This window comes from Catharus ustulatus, chromosome W (assembly GCF_009819885.2).
Source record: "Catharus ustulatus isolate bCatUst1 chromosome W, bCatUst1.pri.v2, whole genome shotgun sequence".
In the NCBI taxonomy this organism is placed as follows: Eukaryota; Metazoa; Chordata; class Aves; order Passeriformes; family Turdidae; genus Catharus; species Catharus ustulatus.
In genome coordinates, this window is record NC_046261.2 from 4504679 (window position 1) to 4527321 (window position 22643).

Consider the following 22643-nt stretch of genomic DNA (forward strand, 5'->3'; position numbering starts at 1 on the left):
CAATCCCAATATTTGGACAAATAATTCCAATTTCTTTGGATTCAAATGCCTATTTTTGGGGACACTAAACCCGATATTTGGAGATTTTAATCCCAATTTTTGAGGATTCGAATTCTAGGTTTTTGGGGTTCTAATCCCATATTTTGGGGATTCCAATCCTGATTTTTTGGATTCCAATTCCAGTTTTTAGGGGGTCATATTTCAAATTTTTTGGGATTCCAGTCATGAATTTTTTGGATACTACTTCGAAGTTTTGGAGATTCCAATACTGAGTATTTTGGGATAACAATTCGATGTTTTTGGACTTCCAATCCCAATTTTTTGAGGATTCCAATTCCCATTTTTGTGATAATAATTCCAATTTTTCAGAATCTAATCGCAATTATGGGGGATTCCAATTCTCATTTTTTGGGATTATTATTTCAATTTTTGAGGATTCTAATCCTGTTATTTTGGGGTTTCCCACCCCATTTTTTTTGTGTAATAATCCCGATTTTTTGGGATCCCAATCCCAAATTTTTGATGTTCCAATCTCAACTTTTGTGGATTCCAATTCTGATTTTTTTGGGCAATTGTAAATCAAAACTTTTGGGATTTCTGACACCGATTTTTTCAGGTTCCAATCCCAATTATTTTGGGGATTATAATTCAAGTTTTATGGATTCCAATCCCAATTTTTAGGATTCCTATCCTTACATGGGGAATTCTAATCCCAATTTTTGGGGATTCCAATTTTTAGGATTTGAATCCTGAGTTTTTTTGGTTTATAAATCCAATTTTGGGGGGTTCCAATTCCAATTATTGGGGTTCCGATCCCTATTTTTTGGGGCTTTTTATTCCAATATTTTTGGGTTACAATCCCAATTTTTTGGGATTATGATTCCATATTGTGCTAGTTTAATGCAAATTTATGGAAAAACCTCCTGGAGGAACCCCCAAGAAGAAAAAAAAAATCAAACCCCCCAAGACTCCTTCCCCACCACCGGGTTCGGGAAGAATTTCCTCAGAGGAAAAGTGGAAAAAAGCTGTTTATTAATTAAACAAAACACTCCCCAACACAAGAGAAGAAAATTAACAACCCCGGATGACAAAAAAACTCTTTCACCGGTGTGAAAGTGTGACAAACTCAGGAAAATCTCTCCTGTGAGTAGTGTCAGTCTCCGGCGCTGAGAGTGGCTGCTGCAGATCTCAATTGCAGGATCCCGGTGTTCCTCGGTGATCCAGGTCCAGTCCAAACAGGTTCAGAAAGTATACAGTAATTTCATGAATGCAAGCCGCATCATTTTGACTAAAATTTGGCTCCCAAACCGGAAATGCGGCTAATACTCAGGAGCAGCTAATATGTGAATAATTTTCTGACATTTCCAACCTCAGAAGTGCCAGCCAGAGTGCCGAGTCGAGCAGCTGCAAAGCCGGCATTTCGCAATTGTTACAAATCGTTACTCTGTTGCACCGCGTGTGGAACCTGGTTCCCTGCAGGCAGCACGGGGGGCAGGGAGAGAGGAGGGAGAGTTCTCTCCTTCCCTCCTCTGCCGCAGTCCGGGGCAGAGACGGGGGCGTCCCATGCTGCCATTGCCGCGGCCCGGGGAGGCGGCGGGGGCCCCGCGCTGCCATTGCCGCGGCTCGGGGAGGAGGTGGGGTGCTCCATCCCCTCCCTTCGTTGCTGCCGTGGAAGCGGGAGGGGGGCTCCGCCCCTGCCTGCCACCACGGGGCAGCGCCGGGCCGTGGTGACCAAGCCCAGTGGCAGCGGCGGCTGGCCCCCAGTGGCCCAGTCGAGCGGCAGCGCCGGGCTGGGCCACCCGGCCCCGTCGGTAGCCCCAAGCGGGTCGAGCCTTCACAACCTGAGCCGAACCAGTAAACCCCACCCTGCCGCGGTTCTGTTAATATTTGGAAACTTTGTTGCACGCAGGTCCTCGCTGCGAACGACAGAGCGGTTTATATTCAGGTGCGACTTATTTATGGACAAAAAACGAAATATTTGCCAACACCCAGAGATGCGGTTTATACTCAGTGCGGCTTGTATTCGTGAAATCGCTGTATACAGAAAGGAAAGCAGGGGAAGGAACAAAGAACAGTCCACGGAAAGAGATTGGACTGCCTAACTAATAAGCAAAAGCAAAACTAAAGCTAGAAAAGCAAGCAAAAGCAGTCAAAGCAGTCAAAGCAGCAAGCAACCAGAGTCAACCTGAGCCAGCAGAGCTAGCCTCCCAAGCACAGACATGGGGGAGGAGACCCAACTGATAAATAGGCAAAACAAACTTTCGCTTAAACAGAACAGACAATTGGGAATACAAGCCACCATAACGTCACCCCAGGACATTCCACCCCTTATCTCCATATCATGAGTCCACTACTAAACACCATGTAAAAACTTCATCAAACAATTATATTTGTATATGACTCTTACCCCACAATCAGATCTCCCTGAGGTACACATCGTGTTTTTCCATCCCTCTGCATTACCCACCATGTACAACCTGGTCCCTGAGCAAAGACAATCCCATAAATGGGTTTGTCTGTTCTCGAGGCAAAATTTATCCATACTGTCTTCCCTAACAAACCTCTGACATGGGCCACTGGGACTTTATCTCCATCTATTATATTAAGGGATTCAGACTGGGCAGAACCTGCTTGGTAGGTGGAGCCTCGGGTGTTAACTAACCAGGTGGCCTTTGTTAAATGCTGCTCCCAGTTTTTAAAAGAACCCCCACCCAATGCTTTCAAAGTGGTTTTTAACAATCCATTGTACCTCTCCACTTTACCTGCAGCTGGTGCATGGTAAGGGATGTGGTACACCCACTCAATGTCATGTTCCCTGGCCCAGGTGTTGATAAGGTTGTTCTTGAAATGAGTCCCATTGTCTGACTCAATCCTCTCAGGGGTACCATTCCTCCAAAGGACCTGTTTCTCAAGGCCCAGGATGGTGTTACGGGCTGTAGCATGAGACACAGGGTAGGTTTCTAGCCATCCCGTGGTGGCTTCCACCATGGTCAGTACGTAGCGTTTGCCTTGGCGGGTTTGAGGCAGTGTGATATAGTCAATTTGCCAGGCCTCCCCGTACTTGTACTTGGACCAATGCCCCCCATACCAGAGGGGCTTCACCCGCTTGGCCTGTTTGATGGCAACGCACGTCTCACAGTCATGGATAACCTGAGAAATACTGTCCATGGTTAGATTCACCCCTCGGTCTTGTGCCCACTTATAGGTGGCATCTCTACCCTGCTGGCCTGAGGCATCATGGGCCCATCATGCTAGGAACAATTCTCCCTTGTGGTCCCAATCAAGGTCTATCTTTGACACCCCTATCTTTGCAGCCTGATCTACCTTCTGATTGTTTTGTTGCTCTTCATTAGCTCTACTTCTGGGGACATGGGCATCTACATGGCAAACCTTCACAGGTAGTTTCTCTAACCGGGTAGCGATGTCTTTCCATTCTTCAGCAGCCCAAATTGGTTTTCCTCTACACTGCCAGTTCGCCTCTTTCCATCTCTCCAGCCATCCCCACAAAACATTGGCTACCATCCAGGAATCAGTGTACAGATAAAACTTTGGCCACTTCTCTCTTTCTGCAATGTCTAGGGCAAGCTGAATGGCTTTGAGTTCAGCAAATTGGCTTGATCCACCCTCTCCTTCAGTGGCCTCTGCGACCCGTCGTGTGGGGCTCCATACAGCTGCTTTCCACCTCCGATTCATCCCTACGATGCGACAGGAACCATCGGTGAATAAAGCGTAACTGGTTTCCTCTGTCGGCAGTTGGTTGTATGGCGGAGCTTCTTCAGCCCGTGTCACTGGTTCTTGCTCCTCATCTGTGACACCAAAACTTTCACCTTCGGGCCAATTTGTAATTGCTTCCAAAATCCCAGGGCTATTCAGTTTTCCAATCCGGGCGCTGTGTGATCAGGGCAATCCACTTGCTCCATGTAGCACTGGTGGCATGGTGGGTGGACGGAACCTTTCCTCTGAACATCCACCCCAGCACTGGTAGTCGGGGTGCCAGGAGGAGTTGTGCTTCTGTGCCGATCACTTCTGAGGCAGCTTGGACTCCTTCATAGGCGGTCAAGATTTCCTTCTCTGTTGGGGTATAGTTACCTTCCGACCCCCTGTAGCTCCGACTCCAGAATCCCAGAGGTCAGCCTCGAGTCTCATCAGGCGCCTTCTGCCACAGGCTCCAGGACAAACCATGGCTCCCAGTTGCAGAGTAGAGTACATTCTTCACATCTGGTCCTGTCCTGACTGGACCAAGGGCTACGGCATGAGCAATTTCTTGCTTTATCTGGGCAAAAGCTTGTTGCTGCTCAGGGCCCCAATGGAAATCATTCTTCTTGCGGGTAACCATGTAAAGAGGGCGCACAATCTGACTGTACTCAGGAATGTGCATTCTCCAAAAACCTATGGCGCCTAAGAAAGCTTGTGTCTCCTTCTTGTTGGTTGGTGGGGACATAGCTGTGATTTTGTCGATGACATCAGTAGGAATCTGACTCCGCCCATCTTGCCACTTCACTCCCAGGAACTGGATGTCCCGAGCAGGTCCCTTAACTTTACTCTTCTTGATGGCAAAGTCGTCTTCCAGGAGGATTTGGATGATTTTCTCTCCTTTCTCAAACACTTCTGTTGCTGTGTTCCCCCACACAATGATATCATCAATACATTGTAGATGTTCTGGAGCCTTACCCTTTTCTAGTGCAGCCTGGATCAGTCCATGACAGATGGTATGACTATGCTTCCACCCCTGGGGCAGTCAGTTCCAGGTGTACTGCACACCCCTCCATGTAAAGGCAAACTGAGGCCTGCATTCTTCTGCCAGAGGAATGGAGAAAAATGCATTGGCGATATCAGTAGTGGCATACCACTTTTCTGCCTTGGATTCCAACTCGTACTGCAGTTCCAGCATGTCCGGCACAGCAGCACTAAGTGGTGGAGTCACTTCATTCAACGCATGATAATCTACTGTCAATCTCCATTCCGCTTCAGATTTACACACAGGTCAGATGGGGTTGTTGAAGGGTGAGTGGGTTTTGCTGACCACCCCTTGGTTCTCCAGTTCTCGGATCATCTTATGGATGGGAACTACAGCATCTCGAGTTGTTCTATATTGTCGGCAATGCACTGTTGAAGTGGCAATTGGTACCTTTTGCTCTTCTCCCTTCAGAAGTCCTACTGTAGTTGGATTCTCAGACAGTCCAGGCAAGGTGTTCAATTGCTGGATGCCCTCTGTCACCACAGTTGCTATCCCAAATGCCCACCTGAATCCTTTTGGGTCTTTAAAATACCCCTTTCGGAGGTAATCTATGCCTAAAATGCATGGGGCCTCTGGGCCAGTCACAATAGGGTGTTTTTTCCATTCCTTTCCAGTCAGACTCACTTCAGCTTCCACCAAGGTAAAGTCCTGTGATCCTCCTGTCATGCTAGAGATAGAGACAGATTCTGCCCCCACATATCTTGATGAGACTAATGTACATTGTGCACCAGTATCAACCAAAGCTTTATACTTTTGTGGTTCCGATGTGCCAGGTCAACGAATCCACACAGTCCAGAAAACACGATTTTCCCTCGCCTCACCCTGGCGAGAGGCAGGGTCCCTCTAAGCCTGTTTATTCTTCTTCCCTTGGGCACATGTTTTGGAGGTTCCTTCAAGGGGATCGGACATGTCATCATCATCATTATACTTGGCAATTTGGCTACAGGCAACTGGAGCTGCTCTCCTTTTGGTGGAACTTCCTCTTTGAGTCTTGCCTTCCTTCAATTCATGCACCCGTTGTGCCAGAGCAGCAGTAGATTTTCCATCCCATCTCCTCATGTTTTCTCCACAATCATGCAGGAAGAACCACAGCTCAGCTCGTGGGGTGTACCTTCTCTCCCCATCAGGGGAACGTCCGTGTTGGATACCTGGGCCTCTAATTGGTGCAGCCGAGATTTGGAGAAGGTCCTCCTTAATCTCATCCCTGAGTCTCTTATGATTCTCCTCTATCTCGTCTTCTAATTTCTGCAGACGTGTTTCCACAGTTGTGATTCTGGCATGTGTTGGACCATGTACAGCATCTGCATATGCTCAGAGCTTCTTTGCCATATCGAGCACGGTCTCATCCCTCTCATTCCGCTTCATTATTGCCAAAGTAGAAGCATATTCATGTGGCCCAAGTCGCACAAGTTTTCACCACATCACAGATGTACATGGTACCAAGTCTGGATTCCTAGTTGTTATGTCATCTGAGAAGATAATGTCTGCCACTGCCATTTCTCTCAGGCGTTGGATCCCTTGTTCTATAGTCTTCCACTGTGTCTGCTGCATATAGAGATCGTCTGCACACAGATATCTTTGTGCTACACTGTCCAGGACCCGTGCCCAGAGGCTGTGAGGGTTAGTCCCCCTCATCATTCCTTGGTCGATGACAGGATCATGTGACAGGGATCCCAAATGCCTCACTTCAGTGCCGTCCAGAATTGTAACTTGGTCTGCAACATCCCAAAGACGGACCAACCAACTAATTATAGACTCATCAGGTCGTCGAATGTAATCCTTTCTTAGACCACGGAGGTCCTTTAGGGAAAAGGACTCAATATTGGCCTCTGATCTTGTACCAGTTGCTTTGACTCCTGGTTTTATGTCAGGAGGCACTGAAGGTCCTTCTCCTGCATCCTCATCATCATCATCATCTACTGGTCGATTGGTCTTGTCTGTGGATTTCCCACTTCTCGTGCTAGTAGCAACAGCCATTGGTTGAGGCTTACTGTCTGGTTTAGCTGCTGGTCTCGAGCCTGGGATGTTGGCTGCAACCTGAGTGACTGGGATAGTGGCTGATTTATCTCCCTGTCCTCTTTCCTCTGCCTGCTGCCCTACAGTATCTAACAGGTTGCGATAAGCATGTGCCAGGGACCAGCTCACTGCAGTGATCTTTTCCTCCTTGGAGTTACCATGGCATTTCTCTTTCAGGTATTTTGCCACCTCATCTGGGTTCTGAATTTGTTCAGGGGGAAAATCCCAGACTATAGGGTCAGAAAATTCCTTTAAGATTTGACCTATATGCTCCCATTTCCCACACCACTCAGGATTCCTCACACTTGGCTCTAGTCCTAAATCAGGAGTCTCATCAGTCCCTCTACTACAGAAACTGCGTATTAGGGAAAATACTGGAGTTATTTCTGGATGAGAAAATAAACCCAGGGACCACAGAGGTAATAAGACCTCAAAAAACCCTAAAGAACAAAAATACATGCAGGCCTCCACCCCCAGAGACATTATAAATTCAAACAACATTATTAGAACAAAGTTTTTTCCACTTTCTTGAGCCCCACGTTGGGCACCAAATATCTGTGCTAGTTTAGCGCAAATTTAGGGAGAAATCTCGTGGAGGAGCCCCCAGGAGGAAAAAAAACCAAACCCCCCAAGACTCCTCCCCCACCACCGGGTTCGGGAAGAATTTCCTCAGAGGAAAAGTGGAAAAAAGCTGTTTATTAATTAAACAAAACACTCCCCAACACAAGAGAAGAAAATTAACAACCCCAGATGACAAAAAAACTCTTTCACCGGTTTTGAAAGGGTGACAAACTCAGGAAAATCTCTCCTGTGAGTAGTGTCAGTCTCCGGCGCTGAGAGTGGCTGCTGCAGATCTCAATTGCAGGGTCCCGGTGTTCCTCGGTGATCCAGGTCCGGTCCAAACAGGTTCAGAAAGTATGCAGAAAGGAAAGGGGGGGAAAGAACAAAGAACAGTCCACAGAAAGAGATTGGACTGCCTAACTAATGAGCAAAAGCAAAACTAAAGCTAGCAAAAGCAAGCAAAAGCAGGCAAAGTAGCCAAAGCAGCAAGCAGACAGAGCCAGCCTGAGCCAGCAGAGCAAGCCTCCCAATCACAGACGATGGGGGAGGAGAGCCAGTTGATAAGTAGACAAAACAAACTTTCACTTAAACAGAACACACCATTGGGGATACAAGCCACCATAACGTCACCCGAGGACACATATTTTAGGGGGTTACAATTCAAATTTTTGGGGAGTTTCAATGCCATATACTTGACGATTGTAATCCAGATGTTTTGGGTTTCCAATCCCAATTTTTGGGGGATTGCAATCTCCATTTTGAGGATTCAAATCCCAATTTTTGTGAATTCTAATGCTGCTTTTTAGGATTCAAATCCAAATTTTTTGAGATTTCCAATCCCACTTTTTGGGATTTGAATCCTGATTTTTGGGGATTGTTTTTCAAATTTCTTGGAATTCAAATTACAAGTGTTTTTGGATTCTGATTCCAAATCTGGGGGGATTTCCATCTTGATTTTTTGGATAATAATTCCAATTTTTAAAAGTTCCAGTCATATTATCTGGCGATTTTTATCCCTATTGTTTTGGGACTCCTATCCCGATATTTTGGGATTTTAATTCCAATTTTTCAGGATTCAATCCCATTTTTTGGGGATTTCCAACTCCATGTGATGGGCTTCCAGTCCCAATTTTCTTGGACTAATAATTTGAATTTACTGGGATTTCAATCCGGATTATTTTGGGATAATATTTTGATGTTTAGGGGTTCCAATCCAAACTTTTGGAAAGTTTCAATGCCATATATGTGGCGATTGTAATCCAGATGTTTTGGGTTTCCAATCCCAATTTTTGGGGGATTGCAATCCCCATTTTGAGGATTCAAATCTCAATTTTTGGGAATTCTGATACTGCTTTTTAGGATCCACATGCCAATTTTTTGACAATTCCAATCCCACTTTTGGGGATTTGAATCCCGATTTTTGGGGATTGTTTTTCAAATTTCTTGGAATTCAAATTCCAAGTGTTTTGGGATTCTGATTCCAAATCTTGGGGGATTTCCATCTCAATTTTTTGGATAATAATTTCAATTTTTAAAAGTTCCAATGATATTATCTGGCGATTTTTATCCCTATTGTTTTGGGACTCCTATCCCGATATTTTGGGATTATAATTCCAATTTTTTGGGATCCAATCCCATTTTTTGGGGATTTCCAACTCCATGTGTTGGGCTTCCAGTCCCGATTTTCTTGGGCTAATATTTTAAATTTACTGGGATTTCAATCCTTATTATTTTGGGATAATATTTTGATGTTTTGGGGTTCCAATCCCAATTTTTGGGGGTTCAAATCCCAATTTTTGGGGATTCAAATCCCACTTTTTTGGGCTTCCAATCCTGATTTTTAAGGACTCCTGTTACGATTTATGTTTTTTTAAATTATTAATTACATTTTTGGGGTTGCAAATCACAATTTTTGGGGATTCAAATCCTGATTTTGTTATGACCATAGTTTCAATTTTCTGGAATTTCATTCCCGAATTTTTGGGGGTAAAATTTTAAGTTTTTTGGGTTTCCAATCCCAATTTCTTAAGGATTCCAATCCCGTTTTTTTGGGGATTATAATTTCCATTTTTTGACATTCCAATCCCAATTTTGTTTGGATAATAATTAAAAATTTTGGATGTTCCAATCTCAATTTTTTGGGGGATATCAATCCCAGTTTTTTGAGGATTCCAATCCCGATTCTAAGGATTCAAATCCATGTTTTTGGGGATTCCAACCCCCAATATTTGGGCTGACAATTCCAATTTCTTGGGATTCTAATGCCTATTTTTGGGGGCTCTAAACCCGATATTCGGGGATTCTAATCTCAATTTTTGGGATTGCAATCCCAAGTTTTTTAATATCATAATTCCAATTTATTGGGGGTTCCAATCCCAATTTTTTACGATTCTAATCCCAAATTTTTGGGGATTAGAATTCCAGGTTATTGTTGTTCTAATCCCATAATTTGGGGATTCCAATCCTGATTTTTTTGGATTCCAGTCCAAATTTTTTGGGGTGTAATATTACAATGTTTTCTGGGATTCCAGTCCTGAATTTTTTTGATAATAATTCAGCGTTTTGGAGATTTCAATACTGAGTATTTTCGGATAACAATTCGATGGTTTTGGACTTCCAATCCCAATTTTTTGAGGATTCCAATTCCCATTTTTGTGATAATAATTCCAATTTTTCAGAATCTAATCGCAATTATGGGGGATTCCAATTCTCATTTTTTGGGATTATTATTTCAATTTTTGAGGATTCTAATCCTGTTATTTTGGGGTTTCCCACCCCTTTTTTTAATGTAATAATCCCGATTTTTTGGGATCCCAATTCCACATTTTTGATGTTCCAATCCCAACATTTGTGGATTCCAATTCTGATTTTTCTGGGCAATTGTAAATCAAAACTTTTGGGATTTCTGACACCGATTTTTTCGGGTTCCAATCCCAATTATTTTGGGGATTATAATTCAAGTTTTATGGGTTCCAATCCCAATTTTTAGGATTCCTATCCTTACTTGGGGATTCTAACCCCAATTTTTGGAGATTCCAATCCCAATTTTTAGGATTCGAATCCTGAGTTTTTTTGGTTTATAAATCCAATTTTTGGGGGTTCCAATTCCAATTATTGGGGTTCCAATCCCTATTTTAATGGGTTTTCAATTCCAATATTTTGGGGTTTAAATCCCAATTTTTTGGGATTATGATTCCATATTTTTGGGGGTTACAATACAAATTTTTGAGGAGTTTCAATGCCATATAGTTGGCGATTGTAATCCAGATGTTTTGGGTTTCCCATCCCGATTTTTGGTGGATTGCAATCCCAATTCTACGGATTCAAATCCCGACTTTTTTGAGATTCTGAATTCCATGTTCTTGGGGATTCCAATCCCAATATTTGGGCAAATAATTCCAATTTCTTGGGATTCTAATGCCTATTTTTTGGGACTCTAAGGCCGATATTTGGAGAGTTTCAATGCCATATAGTTGGCGATTGTAATCCAGATGTTTTGGGTTTCCAATCCCAATTTTTGGGGGATTGCAATCTCCATTTTGAGGATTCAAATCCCAATTTTTGGGAATTCTGATGCTGCTTTTTAGGATTCACATGCCAATTTTTTGACGATTCCAATCCCACTTTTTAGGATACGAATCCCGATTTTTGGGGATTGTTTTTCAAATTTCTTGGAATTCAAATTCCAAGTGTTTTGGGATTCTGATTCCAAATCTTGGGGGATTTTCATCTCAATTTTTTGGATAATAATTTCAATTTTTAAAAGTTCCAATGATATTATCTGGCGATTTTTATCCCTATTGTTTTGGGACTCCTATCCTGATATTTTGGGATTATAATTCCAATTTTTTGGGATCCAATCCCATTTTTGGGGGATTTCCAACTCCATGTGTTGGGCTTCCAGTCCCAATTTTCTTGGGCTAATAACTTGAATTTACTGGGATTCCAATCCTGAGTATTTAGGGATAATATTTCAATGTTTTGGGGTTCCAATTCCAATTGTTGGGATTCCAATCCTGATTTTGGGGGGATAATAATTCCATTTTTTTTGGGCTTCATTTTGCAATTTTTTTTGGAAAATAATTCCAGTTTTGCAGGATTCCAATCCCAATTTTTAGGGATTCAAATCCCACTTTTTTGGACTTCCAATCCTGATTTTTGAGCATGTCTGCCTCGATTATTTTGTAATTATAAATTTTTTTTTTTGGGTTACCAATCTCAATTTTTGGGGATTCAAATCCTGATTTTGTTAGGACCATAATTTCAATTTCCTGGAATTTCATTCCCGAATTTTTGGGGGTAATATTTCAAGTTTTTTGGGTTTTCAATCCCAGTTTTTGGGGATGCTGATCCCGATTTTTTGGGTTTCCAATATCAATTTCCTAAAGAATCCAATCCTGGTTTTTTAGGGATTATAATTTCCATTTTTCGACATTCCAATCCCAATTTTGTTTGGATAATAATTTGAATTTTTGGGTGTTCAAATCTCAATTTTTGGGGGGATACCAATCCCTGTTTTTTGGGGATTCCAATCCCAATATTTGGGCTAACAATTCCAATTCTCATTTTTTGGGAGTATTATTTCAATTTTTGAGGATTCCAATCCCTATCTTTTGGGGTTTTCCACCCTAATTTTTTTTAGGTAATAATCCCGATTTTTTGGGAACCCAATCCCAAATTTTTTTTTGTTCCAATCCCAACTTTTGCAGATTTCAATTCCGATTTTTGGGGCAATTGTAATTCAAAATTTTGGGGATTCTGACACCAATTTTTTCGGGTTCCAATCCCAATTTTTTTGAGGATTATAATTCAAGTTTTATGGGTTCCAATTCCAATTTTTAGGATTCCTATCCTTATGTGGGGAATTCTAGTCCGAATTTTTCGGGATTCCAATCCAAATTTTTAGGATTCGAATCCTGGTTTTTTGGGGTGTATAATTCCAATTTTTGGAATCCAATCCTAATTTTCTGCGATTATAATTCCATTTTTTGGGAGTTACAATCCACATTTTTGGGGAGTTTCAATCCCATATTGTTAGTGATTGTAATCCAGATGTTTTGATTTTCCTATCCCAGTTTTTGTGGGATTCCAAACCCCATTTTTAGTATTAAAATCCCGATTTTGGGGGATTCTGATGTTTCTTTTTAGGATTGACATCCCATTTTTTTGGTAATTTTAATTCCAATTTTTAAAAGTTCAAATCCCAGTTTTTGGGGATTCTAATCCTGACTTTTTGGGATTCTACTCCCAATTTTTGGTATTCTAATTCCATGTTTTTTATGATAATAATTACAATTTTTTTGGTTTCAAATCCCAATTTTTGGGATTTCCATGACGATTTTATGTGATTATAATTCCAATTTTTTGGGGGTTGCACGCAAATTTTTTTGTGATTCTCATTCCAATTTTTGGGATTCCCATCTCGATTTTTTTTGGATACTAATTCAGATTTTGGGTGATTCCAATCCTGAATTTTTTGGAGTTTCTTATGCCAGTTTTTGGGGGTTCCAATCCTAATTTTCAGGATTCCAATCTTCATTGTTTGGTGATTTTAATTCCAATTGTAAGGAGCTCAAATCCCAATTTTCAGGGTTTAAAATCCTGAATTTTGTTTGGCTAATAATTAAAATTTTTTGGGTTTCCAATCTCAACTTTTTGAGGATTCCAATCCGGATTATTTTTTGGATTATAATTCCAATTTTTTAGGATTGTAATTCCAATTTTTTTGGTTTCCAATCCCAAGATTTTTGCAATTTTCATTCCAGTTTTTAGGGGATTCCAATTCCAATTTTTGGAGGATTCAATCCTGATTGTTATGGGATTATACAGTAGTTTCACAAATACAAGCCGCACGGATTATAAGACGCACTTCCGGTGCCTCGACAATGTTGCTGTCTTTGTCAATAGATAAGCCGCACCCCGAATATTAGCCGCACTTTCGTTCGTCGCGAGAATCCGTGCGCAGCTTTCACAAATTGGCCAATTAGTAACAGGATCGCGGCATAGCGGGCTTTACTGGCTCGGGACGGGGCCAGGAAGGCTCGGCCCGCTCATGGTTGCCGACAGGGCCGGGTAGCCCAGCTCAGCGCCACGGCTCGGCGGAGCTGGCCGGGTGGTGCTGCCGCCGCCGCCGGGCTCGCTGGCCCCCCTCTCCCGTCAGCACCGCCCCGCTGCCGCGTTCGCTAGCCCTGTCGGCGGGCTGCCGTCGCCGCCGCCCGGCTCGCCGGCCGCGCCGCGTTCCCTAGCCCTGCCGGCGGGCTGCCGCCGCCCGGCTCGCCGGCCGCGCCGCGTCGCGTTCCCTAGCCCTGCCGGCGGGCTGCCGCCGCCGCCGCCCAGCTCGCCGACCGCGCCGCACCGCGTTCCCTAGCCCTGCCGGCGGGCTGCCGCCGCCGCCGCCCGGCTCGCCGGCCGTCCCCTCCCGTCTGCACCGCCGCCGCATTTCCTTGCCCTGACCGGCACTGCAGGCCCCCGCACCGCCGGGCTCCCCCACGCTGCTGGCCCCGATTCTGCTGGGCTTCCCCCGCTGCCAGGCAGCCCCACCTGTCGGCCTTCCTGCTTCTGCCATGCTCCCCTGCACTGCTAGCCCCAGTTCTCCCAGGCTCCCCCGCCCTACTGACCGGGCTCTGCCGCCCCCCTGCCCCGCCCTGCTGGCTCAGGCTCTGCCGCCCGCCCCCCACACTGCAGACCCCGCCTCTGCCAGGCTTTCCTACCTCTGCCGGGGCCGGCCGGGCTCCAGCTTGGCTTGGGGCTGCCGCGGGCTCTCACTTCCGTGTTGGCAGCTTTTAGAATTTTGTTAATGTATTAGCCGCCCCGGAATATTTGCCGCACTTCCGGGTTTCCACCAAAATTTTGGTCAAATTGGTGCGGCTTGTATTCGTGAAATTACTGTAATTTAAATTTTTGGGCCTTCCAATCCTGACTCTTTTGGGATCATATTTTAATGTTTTTGGGGTTTCCAATCCCAATTTTTTCAGGGTTCCAATCTCCATTTTAGGGATTGGAATCCCGATTTTTTTAGGATGATAGTTCCAATGTTTTTGAATTTCAATTCTGTCCTAGTTTAGGGCAAATTTAGGGAAAACCTCCGGAAGGAGCCCCTGGAAAACAAAATCCCCACGACTCCTCCCCCCACCACCGGGTTCGGGAAGAATTTCCTCAGAGGAGAAGTGGAAAAAACCTGTTTATTAATCAATCAAAACACTCCCCAACACAAGAAGAGAAAATGAACAGCCCCAGATGACAAAAAAACTCTTTCACCGGTGTGAGAAGGTGACAAACTCAGAAAATCTCTCCTGCGAGTGGTATCAGTCTCTGGCGCTGGGAATGACTGCTGCAGATCCACAGGTCCCGGTCCAGAACAGGTTCAGATGGTGTATAGAAAGGGAAAGAAAGAAAGAACAAAAAAAAAAACAGTCCAGGGAAAGAGATTGGACTGCCTAACTAAACTAACAAGCAAAAGCACAAGCCAGCAAAACTAAAGCAAGCAAGCAAAGCAAGCAAGCAAAGTAAGCCAGCAAGCAAGAGCCAGCAAAGCCTGCAAACCTAGCCTCCCCTAAGCACAGACAATGGGGGAGGGGAGCCAGTTGATAAGCAGACAAAACAAACATTCGCTTAAACAGAACACACGACTGGGGATACAAGCAATAAAACATCACCCCAGGACAAATTCCAATATATTTGGGATTGTGATTCCTAATTTTTTGGGGTTACAATCCCATATTTTTGGCAATTGTAATTCCAATTTTTTGGTTTCCAATCACAATATTTGGGAATTCCTATCCCGATTTCTTTGGGACTACAATTCCATGTATTTTGGGGTTCCAATCCCAATTTTTGAGGATAATAATTCAAATTTTTTGGGTTCCAATCCCATGTTCTTGGGGATTCCAATCCCGAATTTTTTGGATTTCCAACTCCAATTTTTTGAGGATTCCAATCCCAATTTTAAGGATTCTAATCCAAATTTTTGGGGGATTCCAATTTTGGCAGGTTCAAATCCTGTTTTTTTGGTGAATATTAATTCAAATTTCATGACGGTTCCAATCACAATTTTTGGGGATTCTGATCCTGATTTTTGGGGGCACTAATCCCGATATTTGGGGATTCTAATCCCAATTTTTTGGGGTTCCATTCCCAGATTTTTTGTGATGTTAATCTCAATTTCTTGGGAAATCCAATCCAAATTTCTGGTATTCCCATCCTGATTTTTTGGGTGATAACAATTCAAAATTTTGGGGGATTCCAATCCCAAGTTTTTTAGTATAATAATTCAAATTTTTTTGGAATTGTAATTCCAATTTTTTGGGTTTCCAACCCCAAGATTTTTGCAATTTGCATTCCAGTTTTTGGGGTATTCCAATTCCAATTTTTGGAGGATTCAATCCCGATTGTTTTGGGATTATAATTCAAATTTTTGGACCTTCCAATCTTGAGTATTTTGGGATCATATTTTAATGTTTTTGGGGTTTCCAATCCCAATTTTTTCAGGGTTCCAATCGCAATTTTTAGGATTGGAATCCCGATTTTTTTAGGATGATAGTTCCAATGTTTTCGGATTTCAATTCCAATTTTTTTGGGATTGTTATTCCCAATTTTTTGGGGTTACAATCTCATATTGTTGGCAATTGTAATTCCAATTTTTTGGTTTCCAATCCCAATATTTGGGAATTCCCATCCCGATTTCTTTGGGACTACAATTCAAGTATTTTGGGGCCTTTCTTCCCGATTTTTTGGGTTCCAACTCCATGTTCTTGTGAGAATTCTGATCCCGGTTTTTTGGGGACTATAATTCCAAATTTTTGGGATTCAAACCCCATTTTTTGGGGATTCCAATACCAGTTTTTAGGATTTGAATCCCGATTTTTGTAATTATAATGCAAATTTTTTTGGGATTCCAATCCCGCGTATTTTGGGATTATAGTTCCAGTTCTGGGCGGATTCCCATCCCGATTTTTTGCAATTATAATTCCATTTTTTTGTGGTTCCTATCGCAATTTTTGGGGATTCCAATCCCAACTTTTTGGGATAATAATTCAAATTTTTGAGATACCAATCCCATTTTTTGGCGATTCTAATACCGATTTTTGGTATTCAAATCAAGATGTTTTTGGGTTATTAATTCCTATTTTTTAGGTTTTCAATCCCTATTTTTTGAGGATGCTGGTCCCAATATTTAGGATTCAAATATGGATTTTTTTTTATTAAAATTCCCATTTTTTGGGATTCAATTCAAATTATTTTGGGATTATAATTCCAGTTCTGGGTTGACCCCCATCACAATTTTGGGGGGATTATAATTCCAATTTTTTTGAATTCCAATCTCAATTTTAGGGGATTCCAGTACTGAATATTTGGGATTATAATTCGTAATTTTTGGGAATCCAATCATGATTTGTTGGAGATTCATATCCTGATTTTTTGGGGATTACAATTCCAATTTTTGGGGTTTCCAATCCAAATTTTGAGGGGATTTCAATCTCGATTTTTTTGGGACAATAATTCCAATTTTTGGGGATTCCCATCCGAATTTTTGGGTATTCCAATCCGGGTTATTTTGGGATTAAAATTCCAATTTTTTGGCATTCCAATCCCATGTTTTTAGGGAATTGCAATCTTAATTTTGAGGATCCAAATCCTGAGTATTTTGGGGTTACAATTCCAAATTTTGGGGCATTCCAATCCCAATTTTTGGGAATTCTTATCTCGATTTTTTTAGTGTACAGTAATTTCACAATTATAAGCCGTACCATTTTGACTAAAATTTTGGTCCAAACCTGAAGTGCGGTTTATAATCAAAAAGTTGCTGTTTTAGTTTGGAGAACAGGTGTCTGCTGAGAAAGGCAGGAACTTCTCTTTGAAATGGAGAATGTAAACCCGCACCCTCCAAATTATTATCATTTTGAAATCAAGGGGCTTTCAGGTAAAAATATGGGAATTAGGAATAACAGTTATTTTCTAGGGAAATTAAAATAGAAATACAGTACTACAAAGAAACAAACTCCAAACCCTGACAGAGTACAACCTGACACCCCATCAGTCAGGGTGTTGGTAGCAGTTCCATTAAATGGTGGCTGCATCCTCCTGCAGTGATAGATGTGATTCAGTTGAAGCAGTGCCCCTGTAGAAGGTGCAGTTTCCCTCCGGAGGTCCAGTGGTGATGTGGAGAAAATTCAGTTTCTCTATGGAGTCCGGTGGAGAAAAGGCTACCTTAGGGTCCCAAAACCTCTGTTTTTATCTTGGTAAGAAATGTTGGGCTCTTCGCCCTGGCAGGAGCAACTTCCAATGGGATGAAGTAATTTTATCAGTCACACAGTGGGACTCAATGGACCATTAGCAGAAAATGGCTTGTTGGAGGAAGGAAGGGTTGTGAAAAGATAAAGAACAATGCTCTGCCTGGTTTCAATGGATGACCCATTAGCAGAATATCTGCCGTTGAGATAAGGATCACTGCCCCCACCCTCAACAGATGGTGATAGAATAGATACCTTTTATCACACCCTGTATTGTAATGTGCGGCTTATAATCAGGTGCGGGTTATATATGGACAAAGAATGAAAAGTTGCTGAAACCCAGAAGTGTGGTTTATACTCAGTGCGGCTTATAATCGTGAAATTACTGTAATTCCAATTTTGGGGGACTCCAATCACTATTTTTAGGATTTGAATCTCGATATTTTTGGGGATTGTACTTACAGTTTTTTGGGATTCCAATCCCAATTCTTGTGCTAATATTTTCAGTTTTTGCGGTATTTCAACCCAAATTTTTGGAGATTCCAATCCCTATTTTTTGAGTTTTCAATCTTAATTTTTTGAGGATTCTGATCCTGGTTTTTAGGATTCGAATCCCGATTTTTTGGGGATTGTCTTTCAAATTTCTTGGAATTCAAATTCCAAGTGTCTTGGGATTATGATTCCAAATCTGGGGGGAATTCCATCTCGATTTTTTGGATAATAATTCCAATTTTTGGGGGTTCCAATCCCAATTTTTAGGATTCCAATCCCGATATTTTGGGATTAGAATTCCATTTTTTTTACAGGTTCCAATCTCATTTTCCGAAGATTTTTATCCCAATTGTTTTGGGACTCTCATCCCAATTTTTTGGAGATGATAATTCCATTGTTTTTTGTTCCAATCCCATTTTTTGGGGATTTCAAACTCCATGTTTTGGGCTTCCAGTCCCGATTTTCTTGGGATAAAAATTTGAATTTATTGGGATTCCAATCCTGAGTATTTTGGGATAATATTTCGATGTTTTGGGATTCCAATCCAAATTTTTGGGATTCCAATCCCGATTTTTTGGGGAATAATAATGGTTATTTTTTTGTTTCACACTGCAATTTTATTTTTGGAAAATAATTCCAGTTTTCTGGGATTCCAATCCAAATTTTTGAGGATTCAAAATTTTTCCCCCCATTTTCTTTCAAGGTTTCCTTTCCCGTGTCCCCCCTCGTCTTTCCCCGGTTCATGCCTCGGTTCTCCCCGCCGTCATTTCCCCCGACCTTTTTTTTCCTTCATGTTTTTTCAGTGTCTTTTCCCCGTTTCTCCCCCCGTGTTTTCCCCTCCCTTTCTCCCGGGTTTCTCCCCCATCTTTCCCTGCTTTGCTCTCCTTTCCCCCCGATGTTCCCCCTTCACTTTTTTGCCCCGGTTTTTCCTCCTTTGTATCCTGTTGGTTTCTTCCCCCTCTGCTTCTCAGTGTTTTCTTTTCCCCGTTTGCCCCTGTTTTTTTCCTTTTTTCCCCCCTTCATTTCCCTGTCTCTTTCCTCCCGGTGTCTTTGTCCTTCTTCTTTTGTCCTCTTTCCGTGTCGTTTTTTTCCAAGTTCCTCCCCCCCCCCCCATTGTGCCCCCCTTGCCCTGCTTTTTCCCCCCTTTTTTCCCCGGTTTTCGTCCCTTTCTTTTTTCCCCCAGGTTTTCCCCCATTGTTCTCCCGATTTTTCCCGTTCCCCCCCCCCTTTTTCCCCTATTTCTCCCCATTCTTTCCCCGGTTTTCCCCCTTTTTTCCTGCTTTGTCCCCCGTCTTTTTCCCATTTTTGGCCCCCGTTTTCCCCGTTCTCTCCACCTTTTGGTGCCCCCCCGTATTATCCCCCGCTTTTTCCCCGTCTTTCCCCATGTTTCTCCGTGGTCTTCCCCTCCTTTCCCCCTCTTTTCCAGGCCGTTCCCCCTCGTTTCCCCATCTCTTTCCCCTTTCCCTTCGATTTTTCGCCCCTTTCCCCCCTGTCGTTTCCCCCCGTTCTCTCCAAGTTTTCTTGTCTCTTGATTTTCCCCGGTTTTTTTTTTTTCTTCCCCCGCCCCCTATTTTCCCTGGGTTTTTTTTTCCCTCTTACTCCCGCACGTCCCCCCCCCGCCTTTTTTTCCCGTTTTCTCCCCCCCGGTTGTCAAGTTGTTTTCCCGGACGTTTTTTCTCCCCGTCGGCCTGCTATTTTCCCTTTTTTTCCCCCTCGGTTCTTTTTCCCCTGTCTTTTGTCTTCCCCACGTCGTCCGCGTTTTGCCCCGTTCCCCCCGCCCCCCGCCCCGCATTCTTTTTTCCCGTGCATTTCCCCCTTTTCCCCTGTTTCTCACCGTTTTCTCCCCCGGTTTCTTTTTGTTTTGTTTTGTTGGGTTTTTTTGGTTCCTTTTTTTCGTCCTGTTTTCCCCCTTTCCCCCCCTCTTTTTCCCGCATTTCCACCCTTTTTTTTCGAGGTTGCCCCCCCCCCGCATTTGCCCGGTTTTTTCCCCCTTTTCCCCCCGGATCTTTCCCCCTTCCTTTCCCTCCGTGTCTTCCCGGTTCTTTCCCCGTCTTTTCCCTGTTTTTCTCCGTTCCTTTCCCCCGTTTCCCCCTTTTTTTCCTCAGGACTCGCCCCCTTTCTTGCCAGGTTTTTCCCCTTTCTTTTCCCATTTTTGTCCCCCCCCCATTTCGCCCCGTCTTTCTCCCGGGTTTTTCCCCAGTTTCCCCTCATTCGCTCCCCCTCGCCCCGGGGAGGGTGCGTTCCGTTCACTCGGGCGGCGATGGAGGCCGTAAAGAGCCCTCGCCCGACTCCATCACGAGGACCAGTGAGCTCGGAGCCGCGGGAGAAGCCCGTCGGCGCGATTGCATCGATTGTAGGTGCGCGTGGTGCTTAGTGGAGGTGGCTTTAGAGGCTTTGATCGTTCGTCGAGGAAGAGTTAGGAAGGGGAAAAAAATCTGAACAAACGGGTACCGTCGGAAACGTCTCTGGCCCCGCAACGAGGAGGACACGTTCGGCGTTCCCCGCCGTGCGAGTTCAAAGTGAACCGGGATGTTTCTCCCCCGGGCAAAAACGATGCCGGGATAGGAGCGGTCCGAGAAGCGCGAGAGGGACGAACCGTGTGCAGGAGCGTTCCCTCGTCGAACCGAGCCGCCGTGCGGACCCGGAATGGGACACCGGGCTCCGTGGGGCGAGTGCGGCTTCGGGCACCGGGGCCACGCTAGCCCTGGGCTCTGACGGCTTTGAGCCGTGCGGTTCGAGTCGCAGATCCGGGCTCCGACTCCGCCGATGCCTCGGAATTAGGGTTTCTATTGATGTCATTCATGCCCGTGAGAGTGTCACTTGGCCGAGAGCGGAAAATTGATGACGGGAGCCCTCGAGCGGTCGCCTAAAATAGACGCCGGACAGAATCGAGAGAATGAGAACGGGTATTTATTGAAGACCTTCGATGGGTGCGCCTCGGTCGGCGCGGGAGCCCGCGGGGGGCTACGTCCGAGATGGATGACGGTCGTGGGTTTCTCGTACGGTTACCAGGTTTCCCCTCGTTCTCCCGGTTTTTCCCCCCTTCTTTTTCGAGGTTTCCTTTCCCATGTCCCCCTGCCTTTCCCTGGCTTTCTCCCCCGGTTTTTCCCCCCGTTCCTTTCCGCCTTTTTTTCCCATTTCCCCCCCCCCCCTCCCCTCGTTCCCGGGCTTGCCCGGCCATTCCTCTCGGACGCGTCGTCTCGGTTCCCTTCCCGCTTCCCCCCGAACCCTCCCGGGTTTCTTTCCCCGCATTCGCCCCTTTTTTCCCCATCCCCTCGATCTTCCCCTTTTTTCTCCTTCCCCTTTATCCTCCACGCCCTTTCCCCGCGGATTTCCCGTCCCCGCAGATTCCCCCGCCCCATCGACTCGTCCGACCCCGTCCCTGCCCCGTAGATCCCGAGTCCGCCCTGTAGATCCCAAATCTGCCCTGTAGATCCCCTCCCTACCCCATGGATCCCCTCCCTGCCCCATAGATCCCATCCCTGCCCCATAGATTTCCCTGCCCCACAGAATCTACCCCCACTCCTGCCACACACATCGATCCCATCCCTGCCCCATAGATACCATCCCCGCCCCATTGATCCCGAATCCGCCCCGGTGGCGTCTCGGCCCCGCGGGCGGATCTCGTTCCCCCGCTCGAAGGGTCGGGATCGCGATCGCCGAGGCCTCGGGATCCGAATCGCCCCGAGCGTCGGGATGGGAATCCCCGATGATCGGGAGCGGGACCCCCGGAAATCGGAACCTTTTAGCCCGATAGTGGGGACGGGAACCCCCCGAAAACCGGGGATCGTGATTCCCCCCCTAAGTATCCCGGGATCGGGATCCCCGACGATCGGGCTCGGCAAGCCGGGAAGGGAATGCCCCGAAAGATCGGGATTCGAACCCCCCCAAAATCGGTATGGTGGCCGCAGGAAAAATCTCGGGATCGGAATCCCGAAGGCGTCGGAGTGACGAGCATAAAGAACCGCCGATTGGAGTCCCGCGGCGATCGGGACGGGAACGGCCCCGACCATCGGGATCGGGAACCCGACGAGTTCCGAACGTGACCCCCCCCCGAGGATCGGGCCGGGAATCCCGACCCGGGCGGGCTTGTCCACTCTCTCCCGGGTCGTTCGCCCGTGTCGTCCCCCACCTCCTCTCCCCGTTGTCCCCCTTGGCCCTTGCCGGGCTTTTTTTCACCCCCGCATCCTCCACACTTTCCCCCGTCTCATCCCACCTTCGTGCGAGCTCTCCCCGGGTCCCGTTCCCTTTTGCCCCTCGGCTCCCCGAGTTTGCCCCGCTTCGTCCCCACTTCTCCCCGTGGTGTCTCCGTCCCTGACTGTCCCCAAGTGTCCTTTGCGGTTCCCTGGGGTCTTTTTCCCCCGTATCCTTCTTCGCTGGGTTCCTTCCCCCTCGTTCCCTCCTCTGTGCCGCTCGTTCCCCACTTTTTTTGTCTCTGTCCCCAGCGTTGCCCTCCTTTGTGCCAATCCGTTGCTCTATCGGTTCCTGGTTCCTTTCCGGTGTCCTCCTGGTCATCTCGCCGTTCTTCCCACTCGTTCTCCCCGATCTTTCCTCGTTCTTTCATTTCGCCCATCTTCTTCGTGGTCCTTTCTCCTTCCCTGTGCCCG